This window comes from Saccopteryx leptura, chromosome 2 (assembly GCF_036850995.1).
Source record: "Saccopteryx leptura isolate mSacLep1 chromosome 2, mSacLep1_pri_phased_curated, whole genome shotgun sequence".
Lineage (NCBI taxonomy): Eukaryota > Metazoa > Chordata > Mammalia > Chiroptera > Emballonuridae > Saccopteryx > Saccopteryx leptura.
Genome location: NC_089504.1, coordinates 273406114 through 273420353, shown reverse-complemented (window position 1 = coordinate 273420353; position 14240 = coordinate 273406114). Strand labels below are relative to the sequence as shown.

At 42.1% G+C, this 14240-nt stretch overlaps 1 pseudogene; it reads left to right on the top strand.

The window, feature by feature from the left end:
- The window catches only part of LOC136391998 (large ribosomal subunit protein eL18-like), a 57953-nt pseudogene extending 48434 nt beyond the window's left edge, over positions 1 to 9519 (top strand).
- The last annotated feature ends 4721 nt before the right edge of the window (positions 9520 to 14240 follow it).

Sequence of the window (14240 nt, the reverse complement as noted above, 5' to 3'; positions counted from 1 at the left end):
ACAGTGGTAGATATAGGCTTTCCAAAATTCTAATTTTCGCTCGAAAACTCAATTTTATTGTAGGAAAGATATATCATTTTTCCTTGAACTAACTGGCTCACCGATGAATTTGTTGGAAAATAACTGCTAAATACCCACGTTTGAAAAAAAAATGATAGTCTACCTGTCAGTCATTCTTTCAAATAAAAATGGTGTTCTATGGAAAAATCTGCTAGTTCAGCCCACAACTCTATTATACAACTGCTTTTCCTCAAGGTGTTCCTGGTACTTTACACAGCAGAAGTTCTTTACAAATATTTCTTATTTTGTCACACAAAGAATTTATTTAACCTAATAAAGTAATTCTTAAGGGAAAACTATTTTCTCCCAACACATGTGTGATGGTGAGAACTGTATATAATGATTCCTAGTGCAATTTGGTGCCAGTGCTTGATTCATGCTAAGGCGCCTGTGGTTTTATACACTGCTGCTTTTCCAGAATCAGAGCAACTGTCAAGACCATGAAAAAGGAAAACACAACTGACCCGTGAACAACACAGGGTTAAGAGCACTGACTTCCCACACAGCCAAAAATCTGAGTATACTTACAATCGGCTGGTTGTCTTCATGGAACCACACGGGCTCTGGAAGTTTCAGGACAGTCCACATAATGCAGATTCCCAACTCCAGAGGTGACCCTGGAATACCAGGTTTGAACCGTGAGTGTCAGGGTACAAGTAGACCTGGGCAGTTCAAATCCGTGCTGTCCATGGGTCAACTGTAATGTCTTCGTATTAGTATGAAAAATGTTTTGACCTCACGAATCTCCTGGAGGCAACAGAGACATCCAGGAATTCAAGTATCACACTTTGAATGCCACGGTCCTAAGGCATCCGTTTCTGTGTAATGAATTAATTTCTCTCCCACGCATCTGGAATGGTATTAGTTACGTACCATCCTTGGGAGAATTGAGAAAATCATCACTCAAGTGACGTTCTTGATTTTGTGGTTCTACTGAGAAATTCCTTTTGAAGAAAACTGCGACTACATGTGTGTATATCTTTGAAACAAAATAAAATAGTAATCAGTTAAGTGCGGTAAGTGGGGGCTATCAGACTCCAGCACACAGACTCAACCACACCCACCGGCTCTGCTGGCATCTCTCCGCTACTCTCTCCCCAAGATCAGGACTGTCCAGGAGACAAACAAGGCTACAAAGTTCAGGAATGAGAACTTGTGATACAGGCTCATTTTAGTAATCATACAGCCTAGAGACCCAGACCTGGTGCGTATGCTATATGGTGTGATGTGGTAGAAATTGCACAGGCTTTGCTAAGCCTGGTTCAAGTCCTGACTCTGCCACTTTCTAGCTGTGGGACCCTAGTTAACGCATTGCAACTTTCCTCATCATCTATAAAATGGCAATCATGATATTGACCCTTACAGTGTTTTAAAACTATTAAATTAAACCATGATGATCAAAATAATGACTACCTCTGACTTTGTACGCAGGTTACCTATTAGCATAATGTGCACAAAGTATAAGTAGAGGTCCCGACCTCAAGGAGCTTATGATTCAGTTGGAGAGTCAGCTAACACACATGAGATAAGAGGTAGTAACACCAGACCCCAGATACCAAGGTCCTGACTGAAGAAATCCTAGAAGAGCCTCTCTTTAGCCACGTCAGAGCAACATGGGGAGACTTACCATTCTCCATTATTTTTGTGACAATTCTCAGGAAAGTCAGAAAAACGAGGTCAGCAGGCAGAAGCAGCAGGAACAGAGATGGCTACCTGCACAGTGACGGAGCTCAGCAGTTCCAAAGCCCCGCCTGCCCAAACAGGCCCTCCTGCACCTTAGCCATACTCTCAGGTTTGCTCAGGAGCCTGAAAGCTTTTATTTCAAGGATGGCATCGGGGCGGGAGGGGGGCTGGGGAGGTGGATAGCTTCAGTGGCTGACCATTATTAACTAGGGTTTAAACTTTAAGTGGTTCCACCAGTAGGATTATCTGCAAATGCAGATTTCCCAGGTCTCCTGGGGCTGGTTGCTGACATTTGCCTATTTATGGTCAGGAGGACTCAGGAAGGTCCTGATTTCATAGAAGACCCAGCTGGGCTGCGAGGCTGTTTGTCTTCATGGAACCACACGGGCTCTGGAAGTTTCAGGACAACAAATCAGAAGGCTGATACCGGGAGATTTCCCTTCCTTTTTACATTTTTCCCAGGGAGTATTTCCTAACAGGAGAGAAAGTAGAAGCCCTGTAAGGGCAGGGCCTGGAGTCTCTGCTCTATACACACAGCCCTGCCCTCCGGGGTGGGGGGCTTGACAGCCCTTTAAACACCACAGATGCAGCAAAGGAAAGTAGCTCTCTGTATGCTGAGGGGGAGAACTGGGCTCGGCTTCAATGCCACACAGACAGGTGACTTCTACCTACAAAGGTCGCCAGGAAAGATGAAACAGCCACTCCTGAAAGGGAGCAGCGACGCAGACATCAGCTGGGCCTTTCTTCCACCATCTGCTGCTGAGCAAGAGTAATTAAAATAGGAGGGAAACCTGTTGACAAGTTAATAACATTGCTAAAATCTCAAGGGGTTAAGTGGGAAAAGGTACGTCATTAATGCAGAACAGAAAGGCAGCCTTCGGGAAGTACCGAAATGACAACGGAGAAGAAAGAGAAACGGAGGAAGAACAGAGCGGGATCTGAAACTTCCCTGCCTCGGTGGACCTGCAGGGCAGCTTCTTCTCAGGCCGCATCTTTATGTGCCCACCCCAGGGAGACTGGTTGGTAGGATCCCCCCAAATCAAGCGCTAGGCATCCACCATAGGGATGCTCCCCCGACTGTGAGGTCTCTGCCACTGAGCTCTGCTAAGAGGAAGTCAAAACAGCCTGGCTCGGCGCAGCTCCTAGCAAGACAGGGTCACACAGCGGGCAGGGTGAGCAGAGGCTCCACCCCAGGCTGGCACCCCCACAGCAGGGACAGGAGGGCATGAGTTTCAATGCTACTGGTTGGCTATTGAGCTGGATGAAGTAGGTAGAGTGACAGAAGGGGCCAGAAAAAGCAGCCTGCTGCAGGTACTCAAAGCCTGGTCCCTGCGTCCCATCCCAAAATATGCCTTTAAAAGTCTGCAATGGCTCCCAGTGCCAGTTCCTACATGACGAATCCCCTAGTGTCTTACAGGGTCTTTCACCAGTCTCACCTGCGGCACCCTCCCCAGCTCTCCCTTTCCCCCACACAGAACGTGCCCCCTTCCCCTGAATGCCCAGCCTTTGCAAATTCTGTTCCCTCTACTGTGGCGACCCTTCGCTTCCTTTCCCTCCAGAGCAATTTCACTATACCTGTGAAGGACCAGTTCAACCCCTCGCAGTTCCTTTACTTTTGGTTTGCACATGACATTGACAGTATCTGTTTGTCTATCAATAATGATACTCAGCATCACTAATTTAAGGGTAATTGTGTTCTAGGTATCTAGTATGTTCATATTGCATTGAAAGTATGTGTATCTGTTTAATAATAATACATATTATAATAATGTGCATCATTAACTAAATTCAAAGCAAAGGACTAAACGTTTGCATACATAATTTTGACCCCATATATGAGCCTGCACATTTATGCTTGTAGCAGAGGCAGGACACAAACCCAGATGGCCCATACCAGAAGACAGAGCCCCTCAACGACAGGGACTATGCTCTATTTACTCCCAAACCCTCAGATGGATCAGGCCCTCAAATATCTATAAAAGGAAAAAATACCGATATTTAGGGGAACTTCACTCAAGTTAATTACCAACACACCTGGAACGTTTGTCATTGGCCAGGCACTAGGCTTCACATTTTACTTGCCTTTTGTTTCACTTAATTTTAGCCAAACTACCTGTGAGATAGGCACTATTTTTTTTTTTTTAATTTTAGTGAGAGACGAGGAGGCAGAGAGACAGACTCCCACATGCACCTGGACCAGGATCCACCCAGCAAGCCCACTAGGGGGCGATGCTCTGCCCATCTGAAGCCCTTGTTCTGGTTGCTGAGCAACCAAGCCATTATTTTTTATTTTTATTTATTTTCTTTTTAGTGTCTGAGGCAGAGGCCACGGAGCCATCTTCAATGCCCAAGGCTAACTCGTTAAAACCAATTGAGCCATGGCTGCAGGAGGGGAGTAGAGAGAGCGAGATAGAGAAAGAGAGAGAGAAGAAGGGGGGAGGGGAGAGAAGCAGGTGGTTGTTTCTCCTATGAGCCCTGACAGGGAATCCAATGGGGACTTCCATACACTGGGCCGACGCTCTACCGCTAAGCTAACTGACCAGGATAGTGGGCACTATTATTATCAGCCTATATCTTAGAACCTGACACATAAAACAAGCTCAAGTAACACATGCTGAAGGAGTTCATCTTCGTTTTATAGATGTGGAAACTGAGGCTTAGAAATGGTATTTGGAATACACAGGCTAGGAAACAAGCTGAGAGACTAGAGAAGGTATATTCGGAGAGAAAGGCTGGCAAGTAACTGGCTCTTCCTTCAACACTGGTCTGGATGAAGGGCAGTGTTTGAGGTTTCCAGATGGGGCACAGAGGTTTCCTGAGGTGGGCTTTCTCTGTGGCATGCTTCCAAACTGACATACGGTGGACATCAGCCCTGGGCGATGTAGGAAACCTGAATTCTGGTCTGAGCTCTTGGGCCAGACAGCAGAAAAACCTCAGTGAGTCACATGAGTTCTCTGAGTTCAGTCCCTGTATTGGCAAAGCAGGTTTATTTCTAGGCTCAGATGCCAATAGAGAGAAAAGTAGCAGGTGTGGTGTAAAGGGAAAGCTAGGGCACCTCTGATTAAGATATGTCCATTGATGTTACAATAATTAGCACAACAAAGGCCTGATAAAGGGCTTCTGTGTGCTCACTGGCAAGACAGATGATGCAGGGAGTCCACAGTTACTCCACAGAGAGCTTCAGGAAAGTCCAATTAGCAGCCTCACACCCTGCCTGGTCCCAGACAGCTCTGGATCCCTGGAGGAGCTGCCATCATCTCTCTCCCTCTGATTTTATTAGGACCACGACTGTATATTTCCCCACATACCTGTGGTGATGAAAGAGCAGCATTGTTTCCATAGCACATGGCCCAGGATGTGAGGCTGGGGTTCCACGCATCACTTCTCGTGGCAATGATGCGGCACCAACAAGCCATCCTTCATTATGTAAAAACACTCCCCACACCGCGGTGTCTCTATTTGCAACAGCCTCTGAGATATTCATGTGATAGATCATCTATTTGCCTGAATCAATATCTCCCTGACACTGGGAAGTCCGCCATCCATCCGTCCCATTTCATTTGATAAAGCCTTTCTGTCGCCTTTACTCAGGCTGATGGGATCACAGGCCTTCCTTTCCCTCCTGATGGATGACGTCCAGACAAATGATTGCTTCATAAATTATAATCTTGGGAGCAGAGCCCCCAGAACTCAGTCAAGTCTGCCCAGCAGTTGTGCAGGCTGCCAGGAGACATGGCAGAAAGGGCAACCCGAGCCGGAAAGCTCTTAGTCCAACGTTCTAAGTTAGCAGATGAGGAAACTGAGGGTTAGAGTGGTTAAGCAACTTGTCCAAGGTCCGAGGTTAGTTATAAGTAAGTAACCTTTGGATTCTCACCACACATGCTATCCCCTAGAGCTGGATTTCTTTTGTAACTGTCCAGGAAAGATGGAGTGTGGTGGTTCCAGCTTGCCTCTGAGGAAGGAAGATTTCAATTTAGATCCTCTGCACTTGGCACCTAGGAGACCCCTGATGTGAGCACTCAGGCATTGATCAAACAGCCTCTGTCTGGGAAACTCCACCCCTGTGGCCGAATAAATCAGGGGACCAAACAAAGTACCCAGAGATAAAACATAGGTGCGCCATGTGCATGACCATGCTTGCTCTTACCCACTCCTCTCTCTCAAATCCTGAAAGACCTGCCTCCTCAAGGAAGCACTTCTGGTCAGCCTGTCCTCGTGGCTTCACCTCCCACATTCCTCCTGTGCACCGAGCCACCCGCACCTCCAGCCCGTGTCACAGACCAAAACCTTCACACCACATCTTTGCCTCTCCCTCTGGACCACATCTGTGGAGCTGCCTGACTCTACATGTTCTTCCTTCTCTCCAGTGGTATGTTGGGAAATGTCTAGCAACCAGCATCCCCCAGAGAAAACTCCTGATTTATGGAATTTGCTAACTTCCATGCTATCAATACCCCATACGGCCAATTTCAAGGTATCGGTATGATGTCACTGAACCTTGGAAAGAGATGTGCAGTACAGCATCATCACAGAGCATGTCTACCACACAGATAAAATAGATGGAAACAACCTTAAGAGCATAGATAATAGTAAAAGCTGGTGAAATAAGTAGAAAGTGGTAACTTTTGAATATATATTTGATTTTAATATAAAATTTGAATTTGGAAGTTTATGCCACTTAATTTATAACAAAGGTAGTATTTAACAATTGGTTGAAAATTTAGTAACTGGCCCTCGTGAGCCAGCAGAGGCTGGCTCAAGCATAACACAATTTATCTGCCATCCCTGCCTGGTTCCCTACGACCTCTTCAGTTCTGCCTCTCTACCTTTCACCTGGACTATTTTAACAGCCTCCTAGCCCAGGCATGGCCAACATATGGCCTGCAGGCCAAAGCCGGCCCGTGTAATGAATTTACGTGGCCCGTGATTAAATTTTTAATATTCTCCACACGATGCACTGTGGAAATGAAATAAGTGGTACATTTAAATTGTTATACATAAACTAAGATATCTAACCATTGTACAACAATGAAAGTTAAAATCTTAGCTAGTCAGAAGTGGAAGTGTCTTTGATTATTGGAAATCGAGATATTTAAGAAGATAGTGATATGCAGAAAAGAATTCCAAGTGTGACTAATCTAGGGTTAACTTCCAATAATTGGTCGAATGGATTTGCGATACTTCTTTATTTTTTTTTTAAATTCCATTATAAAGATTTTTTGTTAATTTGTTGTACTAAATTACTTACATTTATTCATAAACAAATTACATAATAAAATTTTGTTTATGTAAACAAATCGCTTTTGTATTTAACATTTTTAAATTTTAATATTTCGTCCGGCCTGTGAAAAAAGTTTTCTTTCTAATCTGGCCCCGGGGGCAAAAACTGTTGGCCACACCTGTCCTAGCCTATCCGCCACCTTCTGGTATTCCCTACTACAAACCATCCAATTTTATCTTTTCTAAATGTAGCTCCTGGCCTCGCCTGCCCAAGAATGGCTGCTATCCGATGCCTCCAAATTAAGTATAAACTCTTTCTGAATAGTGAAGGTCCTACCCAATAATCTCCCCCGAACTTGCCTCTTCAGTTGTATCTCCTAGGTGGTATACTGAAGCTGTCTTTGTATCAATACTTCAGGGGCAGACAGCACTGGGTTTGAAGTTCATCTTTGCCATTTACTAGGTGGCCTGGGGCAAGTTATTTAACTTCTCTGCCCATTAGTTTCCCCAGCTGAAAAACAGAAAAGTTCATAGAGTGGTGGGGAGGATTAAATCAGATCACACTTACTATTCCTAAGTCGGTGACCATCCCATTTTAGGCAGTCAGTTACAGCAGTGGCATCAGCTTCTATTGATAAGCCCATCCTACGTTTGAACCCTGGTTCCTTATGGCATTGTGTCTCATTGTTATCCCCACTCAATAGGTAAATAGAGATGTGTTGCAACCATCTCTACTAAATGTAGATTCACATCACTTACACAAATGCTATTATTCTCTGGCCAGTCTGTTTTATTTCTCATTCCTCACTAGTGTTTACGCTCCTCCATATCTAAGCTTTTTCTCCTGCACTCTGCCACCCAAACACGCATCCATCCAATAAATAATAAAAAGACACAGAGCCCTATTAAAAAGTGGGCAATGGATTGGAATAGACATTTCTCAAAAAAAAATGCAAATATATAGGCCCTGGCTGGTTGACTCAGCTGTAGAGTGTCAGCCCAGCGTGTGGAAGTCCAGGGTTTGATTCCCAGTCAGGACACACAGGAGAAGCGCCCATCTGCTTCTCCACCCTTCCCCCTCTCCTTCCTCTGTCTCTCTCTTCCCCTCCTGCAGCCAAGGCTCCATTGGAGCAAAGATGGCCCGGGCACTGAGGATGGCTCCATGGCCTTCGCCTCAGGCGCTAGAATGGCTCTGGTTAGAACAGAGCAATGCCCCTGATGGAGAAAGCATCGCTCCCTAGTGGGCATGCTGGGTGGATCACGGTTGGGCACATGCAGGAGTCTGTTTGATTGCCTCCCTGCTTCTAACTTCGGAAAATAGGAAAAAATGCATATATATCTCACTTCATACCCACCAGAATTCTATTATCAGACTGACAATAACAAGGATATGGAGAAATTGGAGCTCTCATTCATTGCTAGTGGGAATGTAATAAGGTGCAGTTTGGCAGCTTCTCAAAAGGTTAGACATACAGATAATGTATGACACAGTAATTTCACTCCTAGGTATGCACCTAAGAGAAATAAAGACAAACATCCGCACAAAAACTTGTACATAAGTGTTCATTGCACCATTACTCAGAGTAGCCCAAAAAGGGAAATAACCTAAATTTTCATCAATTGGTGGGTAGACAAACAAAAAATGGCACATCTATACAATGGATTTATTCTTCCATAAAAAGAAATAAAATATTGATACATGCTACAACATGAACTAACCTTGAAAACACCCTAAGTGGAGGTAGCCAATCACAAAAGACTACATACTGTATTATTCCTTTAATATGAAATGTCCAGAACAGGGAAAACTATCGAGACGAAATAGATCAGAGGTTGCCTAGGGCTGGGGAGTGCAGAGAAATGGGAGTGACTGCTTCGTAGTAAAATGTTTCAAATTTCAGTTGTGGTTATGGTTGCACACTTCTGTGTCCAGATCTGGTAGAGCAGGACCCACTCTCACAGCTGTCAACATCTGCCACAGCAAAGGCCAAAAGGTTCGGCACAAGGAGCCAAGAACCAGAGCATGTGCCCAAGGCTGTTGCTCAAGCTGTATAGGTCTCTGGCCAGACGAATCAACTCCACCTAAAAACAAGTGGTGCTGAAGAGCTTGTGCCTGTGTCGCAGCAACCGCCCACTTCAGTCCCTTTTCCACGTGATCTGGAAGATGAAGTTTCCTGGACAGGAGAGCGAAACTACTGTGGTTGCAGGGACTAAGGGACTATAACTGATGATGTGCACGTCCAGGAGGTGCCCAGGCTGACGGTGTGTGCACCACAAGTGAGCAGCCACACCCGGAGCCATATCCTTGAGGCCAGAAGCAAAATCCTCACCTTTGACCAGCTGGCCCTGGACTTTCCAAGGGCTGTGGCACCATCTTTCTCTCTGATCCTTGCAAGGGCAAAGAGGCATTTCAGCAAAGCGCCAGGTACCTCTCGCAACTACACCAAACCCTACGTTTGTTCCAAGAGCCAGAGTTTCAGCAGCAAGAGGCTAATGGGTCAGCTACAGCTACAACATCTAACCCTACATCCTAATTTGTTATTAAAAAGATTTTAGATGCTGGAAAAAAATACTAAAAGCCATTGCTTTATGCTCTTTAAATAAGTGAATTTTATAGTATTTGAATCATATCTCAATAAAGATTTTTTTAAAGAAGAATACCTTAAAGAAAACAATCATTTATTATTGTATCAAAAAAATATAATAGTCCTACCTGGAAGGCTTAATTGGCTAGAGTGTCATTTCCATATGCAAAGGTTGTGGGTCGTAATCCCCAGTCAGGACACACACAGAAACAGATAGGTATTCCTGTCTCTCTCTCTTTTTCCCTCTCCCTTCATCTCTCTAAAATCAACAAATAAATTTTTAAAAATTAAAACAAAAAATATAATATATAAGAATAAATTTAACCAAGGAGGGGAAATGTCTGTACCCTGACAACTATAAGACATTGATGAAAGAAATTGAATAACATACAAATAAATAGCAATATTCTGTACTCATGGGTTGAGGGAATTAATATTATTAAAGTGTTCATACTGACCAAAGCAATCTACAGTTTCAAAACTCCAATGGTATTTTTTTTACAGTAATAGAACAAACAACCCTAAAATCTGTATGCAACCATGAAAGACTACAGATAGCTAAAGCAATCTTGAGAAAGAAGAACAAAGCTAGAGGCATTACACATCCTGATTTCAAACTACAGTGTGTCCGTAAAGTCATTGTGCATTTTTGACCGGTCACAGGAAAGAAACAAAAGACGATAGAAATGTGAAATCTGCACCAAATAAAAGGAAAACCCTCCCAGTTTCTGTAGGATGATGTGGCATCATGTGCACATGCCCAGATAATGACATAACATCATGTATACAGCAGAGCAACCCACGGCCATGCCAGTCAAGATGTGGATGGTACAGAGGAAAGTTCAGTGTGTTCTGTGGGTCGCTAAATTCGAATCCATGACCAAAGTGCAACGTGAATATCGGCACATTTATAACAAAGTGCTACCACATAGGAATAACATTACTCAGTGGGATAAGCAGTTGAAGAAAACCGGCAGTTTGGTGGAGAAACCCCGTTCTGGTAGGCCATCAGTCAGTGACGAGTCTATAGAGGCTACCTAAGGAGCCCTAAAAAATCTGTGTGTGAGCCCACATCAAACTGCACTGACTAGATATGAAACTGGGAGAGTTTTCCTTTTATTTGGTGCAGATTTCATATTTCTATCGTCTTTTGGTACTTTTCTGTGACCGGTCAAAAGTGCACCATGACTTTACGGACAAATTGTATATTGTAAAGCTATAGTAATCAAAACAGTATGTCATAGTAATCAACATAGCATTAAAGTACACACTTAGGTCAATGGAACAGAATAGGGAGCCTAGAAATAAAGCCATATATATGATCAATTAACTTACAACAAAGGAGCTGAGAATACACAATGGGGGAAGAACAATTTCTTTAATAAATGTTGTTGAGAAAACTAGAAAGCCATATACGAATAATATCAGAGTAATGGTGGTGTGAGAGATACTCTTGATCACTCCCCTTGAAATGAAAGAGGAGAAATTGCCACAGACATCAAAGATATACAAAGAATCATACTAAATGCTATATAAGACTATATTCCACCAAATTCAACAATCTAGAAGAAATGGATAAGTTCCTAGAACTATACAATCACCCTAGCCTGAGTCTCAAAGAAGTGGAAAATCTAAATAGACCTGTAAGCAGGGAGGAAATAGAAACAACTATCAAAAATCTCCTCAAAAATAAAAGTCCAGGATCAGATGGCTACACTAGTGAATTCAACCATACATTCCAAGAAGATTTATACCTATCCTTCTCAAAGTCTTCCAAAAAATAGAAGAAGCAATATTCTCTAACATGTTTTATGAGGTCAACATAACCCTGATACCAAAACCTGGCAAGAACAACACACACACACAAAAACTACAGACCAATATATCTAATGAATACAGATGCAAAAATCCTAAACAAAATATTAGCAAATTGAATACAACAATACATTAAAAAATAATAATCACGATCAAGTGGGATTCATTCAAGGAGCATAACGATGGTTCAACATATACAGCTTGATCAATGTAATATACCACATCAACAAAAGACAAAAATCACATAATCCAATCAATTGATGCAGAAAAGGCATTCGAAAAGATACAACATCCATTTATATTTAAAACACTCTATCTTCAATAAAATGGGATAGAAGGAAAGTACCTCAACATAATAAAAGCTATATATAACAAACCACCAGCCAATATCATACTAAATGGTGAAAAAAATGAACGTTTTTCCTCTAAAATCAGGAAGAAGAAGAGAATGCTCACTCTCTCCACTCTTATTCAACATAATTCTGGAAGTCCCAACCAGAGCAGTCAGGCAAGAGAAAGAAATAAAAGGCATCCATATTAAGAAAGAAGTAAAGTTATCACTTTTTGCAGATGACATGATCCTATATGTGGAAAACCCCAAAGACCCCACCAAAAAACTATTAGAAACAATAAACAGAAACAGTAAAGTTTCAGAATACAAAATCAATATAAAAAAGTCTACTACTGCTTTTCTATATGCCAACAATTAAACTTCAGAAAATGAATTGGAAAAAAAAAAACAATTCCTTTTACAATTGCAACAAAAAATAAAATACCCACAAATAAATTTAATAAAGGATGTGAAGCAAAGGAAACCATCAACAAAATGAAAAAGCAACCTATCAAGTGCAAAAAAATATTTGCAAATCATATATCTGATAATTAGTAAATATCCAAAAAATATAAAGAACTCAACAACAACCAAAACAAAATCAGTTAAAAACAGGCAGAGAGCTGAACATTTTCCCAAAGAAGACATACAGATAACCAACAGGTACATGAAAAAGTACTCATTATCACTAATCATCAAAAAGGGAAATTACAAATCAAAACCACAATGATATCACCTCACACCTCTTAGAATGGCTATTGTCTAAAAGACAAGAGATAACAAATGTTGGTGAGAATATAGAGAAAATCTTGGACACTGTTAGTGAGAATGTAAACTGGTACAGCCACTATGGGAAACAGTATAGAGGTTCCTCAAAAAATTAAAAATAGAAGTAGTATATGATCTAGCAATTCCATTTCTGCATATATATCCAAAGGACATGAAATCACTATCTCAAAAAGATATCCTATGTTCATGGGAACAATAGCCAAGACATGAAAACCACCTAAGTGTCCACTGACAGATGAATGAAGAAAATGTAATAGACACACTTATACTCAGAAAATAAAATATTACTCAGCCATAAAAAGAAGGCTATCCTGCCATATTCAACAATATGAATGGACTTGGGGGCATTATACTAAGCAAAATAAACCATACAGACAGAAAAAGACAAATAATGCACAGTATCACTTATATGTAGAATCTGGAAGAAAAAGCAAGAGGGTCAAACTCACAGAAACTGAGTACAGAAATGGTTGCCAGGGGCTTGGAGTTGGGGGATGAGGGGAGGGGGGAAAGGTAGAGAGAGGTTGGTGACAGGAGACAAACTTCCACTATAAGATGAATGAAATCTGAGAATCTCATGTAAAACATGGTGACTGCAGTTGACAACACTGTGTTATATAACTGAAATTTGCTAAGAGATTAGAATGTAAATGTTCTTATTATAAAAAGAAATAAAAATTAAAAAGATAAATATGTAAGTTGATGGATCTGCCAATTAACTAGATGATGGGAACCCTTTCACACTGGATATTTATATCAGATCACCACTTTAGATACCTCACAATTTTATTTGCCAATTACACCTCAGTACAGGTGAAAAAATTCGTAGAAAACAAAGTTCAGCCATCAAAGGTCATTGCCGAGACTGGCCCTTTCCTAGCGACCCCTTCCCACTCTGGGCGGGCTGCAGCTGTTCCTCTTCTGAATTCATCCACAATTTCCTGGATGTTGTTTTTTCTCTCATTTCTCATATTTTGCTTTCCATCCTAGTTATTTACATACCATTTTTATCTATTAAACTAAAAGCTCCAAATTTTGTGAATGTAAAATGGAGCAGATTCCATCGTATTCCTGTAAGATCACTTATGCTTGTATTTTGTTATGGATTTTTTTTTTCACACAGGGAAGAATATAATGGTGTTTCAGCCCACACAGTAAGTAGTTGTGCTCAACCTGGATCTGCACATGGGGAGTGCGTTACACGCGTGAACATCACCCAGCACAGTGTGTGTGCTTGTGAGCGTGGGTGGCTGGTATATCTCTAACTGGGTAAAATCTACTGCAGAGCAATGACTGAATTTTATAAGCTGGGTCTCCCATGTGGCCCCCGGCCCAATTCTATAGGTAGGAATTCAAAGACTATGTGTGAAGTGCTTCTCTTGGCACTCAGTTCAAGACTGTCACCAACAGAGAATGAAGCAAAGTTGCTGACCACCCAGGTAAAGAGGAACTTGTCAGCAGTTTTAAGGGTTTCTTTTACCAGGAGGCATTTTGCCTTTGGAACAACACATTATCTTTGTTTTGACTAATTAATAAATATATGTACTCCCTCCTGCCGCCCCCAGGGTGAGCCCTAGAGCATCCTTGATGAACACAGACAGGCTGGTTGTGTTCCTTTGGCACTTGGATGTTCCATGGGGTATAAGAAGTTCACACGAAACCTGTGCTTAGGCACAAACTGGTAAACAGTGTGGTCAAACCCAGAGAAATATGAGGAGAATGCAAAGAAGTGGAGGTGGGGAGGGGTCCAAACTGTC